Here is a 9817-nt window from a genome sequence, read left to right on the forward strand (position 1 = left end):
AAGAGCAAGAGTACACATAGAAAGTAGGAAAGCATAAATTTAAGGGTAAAGGTAGCTATAAATATATAGAATCCTCCTTGACAAAAGAATTTGGAATAGACAGACCCAAAATGGAACATTACAAAGAACATATAAATTTAAAAGTAATAAACTGGGTCTAAAGGCCTGTAATCACCAAAGGAAGATGGCTTTTGAGGGAGTAGAATTGAAAAAAGAATAATCTACAAATCAGTGCACCCAAAATATCAAATACTTGACAAAATATAGTGAATAGAAATGGGAAATGAAAACTCAGGTAAAAAGCCAAAAAAAAAAAAAAAAGTCATAAGCTCAGCATCTATATTGTCAACCAATTTTAAGTTTGCTACTACCAGGAATGGGAAAGTTCTAGAAATTAAAATTTCCTCCTTATTTCTTAAAACATAAAGATGTAACTGGACACTGTTAAGATGTCCTCACTGTTTGGGAGGCAGAGGCAGACAGATTTCTGAGTTTGAGGCCAGCCTGGTCTACAGAGTGAGTTCCAGGACAGCCAGGACTATACAGAGAAACCCTGTTTCAAAAACAAACAAACAAACAAACAAACAAAAAAAGTAAGGAAACAAGCAACAAAACAGAGAGAAGGGAAGCAGTTGAAGATGTTCCATCAGCACTAAGGTTGAGCTGGAATGTGGTTCCCTATGTGGAATGGTGTGTACTGATGGTTTCCACTGTTGCCTGGTGTCAGAACTGCTTAAGTTTACTATAAACTTGATTTCATAGATAGCAGGAATCACATTTTTCCTCTTTGACATAGTGGATTTTAAATGCACATGTAAAAAGTGTATATAATTTAAACATGTACTTGAGTCACCTGTCACAGGGAACTCACCAACAGAGTGCCTCAGCACACCCAAGGCGAGCCACCACCTTGCCTCCTAACAGCATCAAATAATTGTGCTGTTTCTTTTACAAATAAAAGATGCATTGCATATAGTTTTGTCTGCCTTCATTAAGTTTTATGTTGTCATACTCACCCATACTTTTGTACACACTCCAGACCATTCATTCACTTTGCTATTTAATGTTTCCGTTCAAGCCTTTCAAGTTTTATCTCCTCTATTTGCTGTTGGTGTATACTTGGGTAAATTTCAACTTGCACTTTTATAAAATATTGCCATAAACTTTTTGGCAAAGTTGATTGCACTAATGGACTTGCTTTGTAAATACCAATGTATTTTAAAATGACTGGTATTTTAAAGAAAATATACACAAAATGTAAGGGTTGTACTTTATATTTGGCTTAATTGAGAAACAGTTAAGTAGGCACTTAAAACTGCAGCCAGTCGAGTTTAGCAAGGCACTAATACAATCCTAGCATTTGGAGGCTGTGGCAAAAGTATGAGGCTCATAACCAGCCTTGCCTACATAGCAAAACTATTTCTCAGAAATATAAAACCAAGCCAAACAAAATACCTGTCACTTCACCTAAGTAAAGAGGTGTTTTATGAAGGATCACATGAAGCACACATGAGCATATGGCTCTGCACCATAAAACAAGTTTGACATTTGTTTTTTCAGTTGTGAACTTCTCTATAGTGAAAACATACTCAACAAATCAGACATCAAAGCATATCTAAGTATCATGCTCCTAAAAATAGGAGGACACACACACACATACACACACACACACACACCACAAAATACAAAGAAGCACACACAGAGCACACAAGATTGGAGGAAAAAAGAAAAATTAAGAGAACCTGGAAATAAGGATTTTAAAGGATAAGTCACAAGAAGTAATCATATTTGTTCCCACATTTGCACCACAAGAGACAATCCTGTGATTGTATTTTATTTCCTATAAACCCTGAGAGAACTTTGAATGCTACAACGTCAGTAAGAACAGGTCTAAATGAAGTTTCTAAAAGAATATAAGATTGAAAAAGTCAGGGATAGTATTTCTCACAATCAAGACAAAGCACCACCTATACACAGAAATCATAAGCAGAAATTTCCAGAGCCTGCTAGTGTGCTTCCCTCTGTGGTCATAATAGCCATTTTGATGCCATGAAACATGCAATAATTTTTAAATCCTTCCCCCTGTCAGATAAAGACAAGTCAAACCAGGAAGAAACAAGGGATCTTTCAGCAGCAGCACAGCCAAATAGGCAGCTCAGCAGACACTGTACACTACCAGGTGGTTGGGTACTATGTGCTTTCATGAAGCAAGTATCTGCCTTAAATATATACCCCAGAGGATTTCTTTTTCAAGCCTGAACATTTTGATAGCACTTCTGTAATGGGTTGAATGGTGCCCCACTACCTATAAAAAGATATGCTCATTTTTCAAAGCCCGGGTATGTTACCATTATATTATTTGGAAAGAAGGTCTTTGTAGATATAATTGTTAATGTTACCTCATCCAGTCAGTCCTTGTAGAAGAAAAGAAGGAAAAAAGACAGAGATAAGAGGGTCACGTGGGAGCTGAAGAGAGGGCAGATGTCTGGGAGGAAAAAAGCATTTGCTAAACAAGTGTAAAGATCTGAATTCAAATCCAAGTAACTATGTAAAGAAATGGACATAGTGCTCATTTTTGCAGCACATATACTAAAATTAGAATGATACCATGAATATTAGCATGTTCCATGTACAAGGATGACATGAAAATTAGTGCATTCCATATATTTTAAATAACAGGAACTAATAATCTTTGGTCATTAATATCTCTCAATATCTATGGATACAATTCCCCAATAAAAAGATATGAGCTAAAAAAGTGGTTTCTTAAACAGGACCCATCATTCTGCTGCATATAAGAAACATACTTCAGCAACAATGATAGGCATTACCTTAAATTAAAGGGCTGGAAAAAAGTTTTCCAAGCAAGTGGACCCAAGAAACAAGCTGGAGTACCCATTCTAATATCTAAAAAAATATACTTTAAAGCAAGATTAATCAAAGAAAAATTTAATCAAGATGATGTCTAAATTCTGAATATTTATGCTACAAATACAAGGGCACCCACATTTATAAAAAAACACTACTAATGTTTAAATCACACATTGAACCCCTACATTAATAGTGGGAAACTTCAACACCCCACTCTCACCAGTTCACAGGTCATTGAGACAAAAATAAAATAAAGAAATAATAAAACTAAAAGAGGTAATGAAACAAGTGGACCTAACAATTATCTGCAGAACATTTCACCAGAACACAAAATAATATAGCTTCTTAAAAGCAAGCCTCAATAGATACAGGAAAATTGAAAGAACACATTGCATCCTATCAGGCCACAATGGATTAAAGCTGGACTTCAACAAAAACAGAAAAAACAGAAAGCCTACATACTCATAGAAACTGAACAACTCTATTCAATGATCACTGGATCAGGAAAGAAAGAAAGAAATTAAAAACTTTCTAGAATTCAATATTTATGTAGGCACAATATATGCAGCCATATGATACACAATGAAAGTTATGCTAAGAGAAAAGTTCATACTACTAATGCCTTCAGAAAAAAATTGAAGAGTTTTCATACTAGCAATTTAAAAGTATACCTGAAAGCTCTAGAAAACAAAACCAAAAAGTAAACACATCCAAAATGAGTAGATAGCAGGAAATAATCAAAATCAGGGCTGAAATTAATCAATTAGAAACAAAGAAAACAATATAAAGAATGAAAGAAACCAAGAGCTGGTTCTGTGAGAAAATCAACAAGATAAACCAGCCTCTTACCAAACTGACCAAAAGGCCAAGAGACAGTACCCAAATTAACAAATTCAGAAATGAAATGGGAAGCATAACAATAGAATCTGAGGAAATCCAAAGAATGATTAGGTCTTACTTCAGAGGCCGGAACTTCACAAATTGGAAAATCTAAATAAAATGGATGACTTTCTAGATGGATATCACTTACCAAAGTCAAATCCAGATCAAATAAACTATTGAAACAGCTTTATAACCACTAAGAAATAGAAGTATTCATTAAAAGTGTCCCAAGCAAAAAACAAAAAACCCCAGAGCCAGATGGTTACAGATCTCTACCGACTTTCAAAGAAGATCTAATATCAATACTCCTCACACTATTTGATTAAATAGGAACAGAAGGAATATTGCCAAACTCATTCGATGAGGGGGAGAACAAGCTTGTACAACCACTCCGGAAATCAATTTGGCTGTTTCTCAGAAAATTGGGAATAGTTCTATCTCAAGACCCAGCTATACCACTACTGGGCACAAACCCAAAAGATGTTCCACCATCCTGCAAATACACTTGCTCAACTATGTTCATATTAGCTTTATTCATAATTTCCAGAAACTGGGAATAACCTAGATGCCCCTCAACTGAAGAATGGATAAAGAAATATGGTTCATTTACATAATGGATACTACTCAGCTACTAAAAACAAAGATATGATGAGTTTTGTATGTAAATGGATGGAACTAGAAACTATCATCCTGAGTAAGGTAACCCAGACCCAAAAGGACACATATGGTATATACTCACTTATGAGTGGATATTAGCTATCAAATCCATATGCTACAATCCACAGACCCAAAGAAAGTAAATAACAATTAGGGTCCAAGGGAGAATACTTGAATGTTTCTCAGAAGCTGAAATAAAGTAGATATCAGAGGTGGATGGAGGGAGGGAACTGTGTAGGAGAGGGAATAAGGAGGTTAACCAGGTTGGGAGATCAGGTACAGGGAGAACATGGAAGAGAGAACAGAAATCACTGGTGGGCAAAGGGCTTGGTGTACATCTCTAAGACATACCAGACACCTGGGACAGAAGAGGCCCCAGGGAGTCTATGGGGGTGACTAGCTAAGACTTATAGTAGGGGGATATATCAAGTACTAATTGGCACCTCCTGTAGCCAGTGGAAGAGTTAGAACAACCCACCATAAAACATTGACCCAAAACATGTCCTACAAACAAGATGTGAAAGAACAAAGATGAAGCAGAGAAAGGAATGCCCAACTCATGACTGGCCCAAACTGAGACCCATCTCATTGGCAAGAATAATCCCTAACACTATTTATGATGCTCTATTATGCTTGCAGACAGGAGCCTAACATATCTTCCCTCTGAGAATCTCCACCAAGGAGCAGATGGAAACAGACGCAGAGACCCACAGACAAACATTAGGTGGAGCTCAAACTTGTGGAAAAGTTGGAGGAAGGATTGAAGCATCCAAGCAGAACAGGGACTCCATAGGAAGACCAACAAAGTAAACTAACCCGGACCCATACGGTCTCACACAGACTGAACCACCAACCAAAGAGTGAGCATGAGCTGGACCTATGCTCACTGCACATATACAACAGATGTGTAGCTTGGTCTTCATGTGGGTTCCCCAACAATTGCAACAGAGGCTGTACCTGAATCTGTTCCCTGTCTGTGGTGCCATTTCCCTAAATGGGCTGCCTTGCTTCACCTCCGTGGGAGAGGAAGAGCCTAGTCCTACAGAGACTCGATGTGCCTAGAGGGGCCTCCCCCTCCTCAGAGGAGAAGGCAAGGTTGGAAGGGGGAGAAACTCGGACAGGCTGGGAATAGAGGGATTAGATATTGGAATGTAAAGTGAATAAGTAAATCAATGAGAAAAAAAAGAGAGAGAAAGGTGACCGTGTTCATGCTTGCCTTCAATAGTAGTTCTGTAGAGCATAGAGACAGAAGATCTGCATTGCCTTACTGCCAGCTATAGACCCCGTCTCAAGGAAATACAGCAGAATGTGCTACACTCAATACCCTCCTCTGCTCTATGGGCATATACCTCTCTATCTCCCTCCTTTCCTCTTCTTCTATCTTAAGCTCTCTCTCTCTCTCTCTCTCTCTCTCTGTCTCTCTGTCTCTCTGTCTCTCTCTCTCTCTCTCTCTCTCTCTCTCTCTCCCTCTCTCTCGTATATATAGAAAAATGCTGATATATGATTATGAAGACAATTTTTTAAAGGGGAGCAGTCATCATTTTAAGAATGCTGGGAGCAACAGGAGCTGAAAGATGCAGGAAATGATCCTCCCCTTGGGATTTAAGGAGAACCACCTGTAAATATCTCAGTTTGGCATTTCTGGTTTCTAAGACTATGATAGAAGAAGCTATTTTAAGATGCTAAATTTGTGATAACTCATTATACAAGCCATGGGAGAGTAATAGGCACCCATCATTTATCTAACAGTAACAAACTGTAGCCCTTTTAGTCCTTTTTAAAAAGAAACCTGTGAAATGTTTACAGATTAATTATGAAATTATTCAATATAAAACTAATTATGTATGTAATATCACAGGACCAATTATAATTAAGTTCCTATCTTCTCTGTGTGTCACTCATCAAATTTTTGATTGTTGTTTTCTCATTTAATTTTCTTCACAATCTCTGTATATTTTATTATGTGTGTTTTGCCCAAAGCTGTAATTTTTATGAAAATTATTATATATGTCATAGAACATTGTATCATAGTAGAATTTTATATATGTGTGTGTATTAATATATTTTAGGTGAATATTATACTTGTGCATTTTACATTTTAAAAGTAAGTAAACTTTGAATGTTAAATCTCCAGCTATACTAAAGTATCCTTATCAATGATAACATTTTATTACCTTAAATATATGTCTGCTAACTTCATGTTATATTAAATGAAAATAAACTTAACAGTGCACAAAAAATAAGTGTACATTAATTTTGGGTTTGTATCTATAAAATTTCACACGCTGTCTACTGTTAGATCTGCTGAATTCTAGTTGATATCATAAATTGTTCAAAATAAACATGCCATCAGCAGTAGTCATAAAAGTTCTAGGTTTTCTCCATCACGGGCAACAATATTTTTCTGCATCCCATTTTTAGCTATTATGATGATCTGAAGAAAAAGGTCCAGAAGGTAAGAGAACTTTCTGCTCTTTTAGGAGATCCAAGTTTTGCTCCCAACATTCACAGCAGAAAGCTCACAACTGTCTATATCTTCAGCTCCCAGGAATCTGATGTCTCCTTTTAGATTCCTGGGCATCTGCACTCACTTGGTACATACTAACACACAGACACACACACACACACAAATGTATGCACACATGCACACACACATACAATAATTTCAAAAATGTAGAGTATGTAGAATGATTTTATAATTTTTAATATATATTTTCCAGTGACTAATGAGGTTTAATTGTTCTTATTTCTTTATTATCCATTTGAGTGGACTAATGATGGAATCTATGATGAAATCTTTTGCTTCTATGTATTCCCTTGTCTGCTAAGTTCTTTCTGATATCTGTAATTTCTTCATAAGCCTTTCCATCCAATGGTGAGTTCTTATGGTATTTCTTCATTTTGGTGTAGTCCAATTATTTATTTCTGTTATGTTTCAGAATTCTTTGGAAAACCTACAAATTTAATATAAGAGTCTGGTATTTTTACTTCTAAAAGTTTCATTGCCTTTATCTTTAAATTTCACTATGCAAGTTATCTGGAATTGATTTCAAACATAGGTATTAAAATACTTTAGTTACATATGGGTATACTAATTTACTCCAAAATGTTTGTTTAAAAACCCATCCCTCTATAATATACATCTACTCAAATAAAGATGGTTTTAGTGTTACTCTACTTTTCATGTCTTGTGCTTTTTCTTCTCCTGCTGTATTTCCCTGGCTGAGCTCTCTACGTTGAGTAGCCTTGCCAAGCCTTGTGGCATACAGACACCGGCTCCTAGAAACACCCATGTCCTTGTTCCTAGAATTTGTGAATACAATGCCTTCTAAGACAAAAGGGAGTCTAGAAATGCAGGTAAAGTGAAAGCATTTCTGACACAGAGATGATCCAACATGGTCCATGTAGACCTAATCTAACTAAGTGTGCCTTAAAGAAGACATGTACCAGCTGAAACCATTGTCACAGATTTTCCTAGTCATGATGATAACAGTTCAGATAACTACGCTATGATGATGGTAGGTCTTTTGAAAGTGAAAGAGAGGGCCACTAGGTAACAAATGCTAAAAGCTGAAAACAGAAATAAGTGAACAACCAAACAGTACCCAAAGAAATGTGTTCACCCTGAAAGCCTTCAGAAGTAGCATCAAGTAGCCTTGTTATTTTCTATAAGTAAAAGCCTCCTTGGAAAAATAAGCTTATCTTTAGTGATTTCTTGATATGTGGTTCCACAAACTCAAATTTGGTGTATGTTCCATGGAAAGAATATTTATCACCTTTTTGGAGGTATTAGTTTCTCCATGTGCAGTTAACTAGTTTCAAATGATTTAGATTTGGTCTTTCAAATATTATGTATTCTTTCAAAACGATTTTAGATAATTTGCCTAGTGCTTCAATTCTTCCGATTTTTGCTTTATCTTTTGAAGTTAAGTGAGTGCACAAAAGTGTTCACACACAATTAATAAAATTATTATATGCATTTTCATGGTACAATATAGTTAAACACATATGCACAAGTTGTACCTATCCAGATGGTAATTTGCATATCTATCAACCTTGACATGTATTATTTCTTTCTCTGAGACCATTCATATTATTTCTTACAGCCATTTTGACATACACAATACATTGCAGATAACTAGACTCACTACGGTAGTTTGAATGTAATATTCCCCAATAAGTCTCTGCCATTTGAATGCTTGAGACCCAATGGGTGGCTCCCTTGGAAGGATTAGGAAGAATGTCATTGTTGGAAAAGGAAAGGTATGTTATCGACAGTGAACTTAAGTCTTCACAGGTCTCCTGCCCTCCCCAGTGGGTTGTTCTCTCAGCTTTCTGCTTTTGGACTCTCAACTGTTGCTCCTGTGCTGTGCCTGCCTTTATTATCAATATACTCATTACTATTACAGCATACTTACCTTTATCTCTTTATTTATCTGTCAATATGTGTTATGTATGTGCATTTGTGAGTTCATGTTCACCTGTGTGAGGGCTCAGGTGTACAGAGAGGCTTGAAGATAACAATGTGTGTCTTTCACAATTGCTCTACACTTTATTGACGGAACTTGAACCTGGGGTTTGCAGATTGAACTACGTTAAATATCCAGCTTGCCACAGGAATCGTCTGTCTACTTGCTGTGACTACAAGCAGGCGACCAAGCCTGCCTGGCAGTCTCATAGGTAGTAAAGATATGAATTCAGATCTTCACATTTATGGAGTGAATGTTTTTTGTACTAAGCCATCTGCCAGCCCTACTTATGGATTTTGAAAGATTAAACTTTTTCTTAGGTATAGTTCTCTATTTTAAGTATATCTATATTACCTGCTCTCAGATTTGCATGACTTATATTTTTGTTACGTTCCTTAAACTCTTACATGTTTATATATCTAAAACATGTTCTTATAGTCAAAACATTGTGTATCTTTGCTTTGAATAATCAATTAGCATTATGTAATTTAATCTGATCAATTAGGCTTTATGTAATTTCTGATGCATTTTCTTTTATGATTGCCATAAACTAGTATCTGTACTACCTGCTTTGGATCTTAACATACTGGAGTCTTATTCACTTCCTCTTGGCTGGAGTATGTCTTCATGTGCATTAATTTAATACATTTTAAACCTCACAACACATTGTAACTATTTATATGCATTTATTGTCTCTTTTCTTTGCTTTTATTTCATTTTCAAGTCTGCTTCTGAGATTATTTTTCCTGCTTCACTTAGCATTTTTTTTACTTACAAATGTTCTCAAATAAATTTAAGTTTTGTTCATGTGGAAACATCTTTAATTTACCCTTAAAAATATTCTAGGGGCCAAGGTAGTAAATTGCTGTTAAAGTATTATCCCAGCATTTGAAATGCTCTGAGTTCAATCAGCAGCAGTAGGGGGAAGATGTTCCTAG

The 9817-nt window shown here is 36.0% G+C and overlaps 1 non-coding gene across 1 annotated transcript; it reads left to right on the forward strand.

Annotated features, from left to right (window-relative positions):
* The first annotated feature begins 2565 nt into the window (after positions 1–2565).
* On the forward strand, positions 2566–2669 carry LOC115029383 (U6 spliceosomal RNA). The gene has a single exon (XR_003834933.1). It is a non-coding gene; the product is annotated as a U6 spliceosomal RNA (small nuclear RNA).
* The last annotated feature ends 7148 nt before the right edge of the window (positions 2670–9817 follow it).

Source organism: Mus caroli, unplaced genomic scaffold (assembly GCF_978045245.1).
Source record: "Mus caroli unplaced genomic scaffold, Mus_caroli_1 scaffold_12, whole genome shotgun sequence".
NCBI lineage: Eukaryota > Metazoa > Chordata > Mammalia > Rodentia > Muridae > Mus > Mus caroli.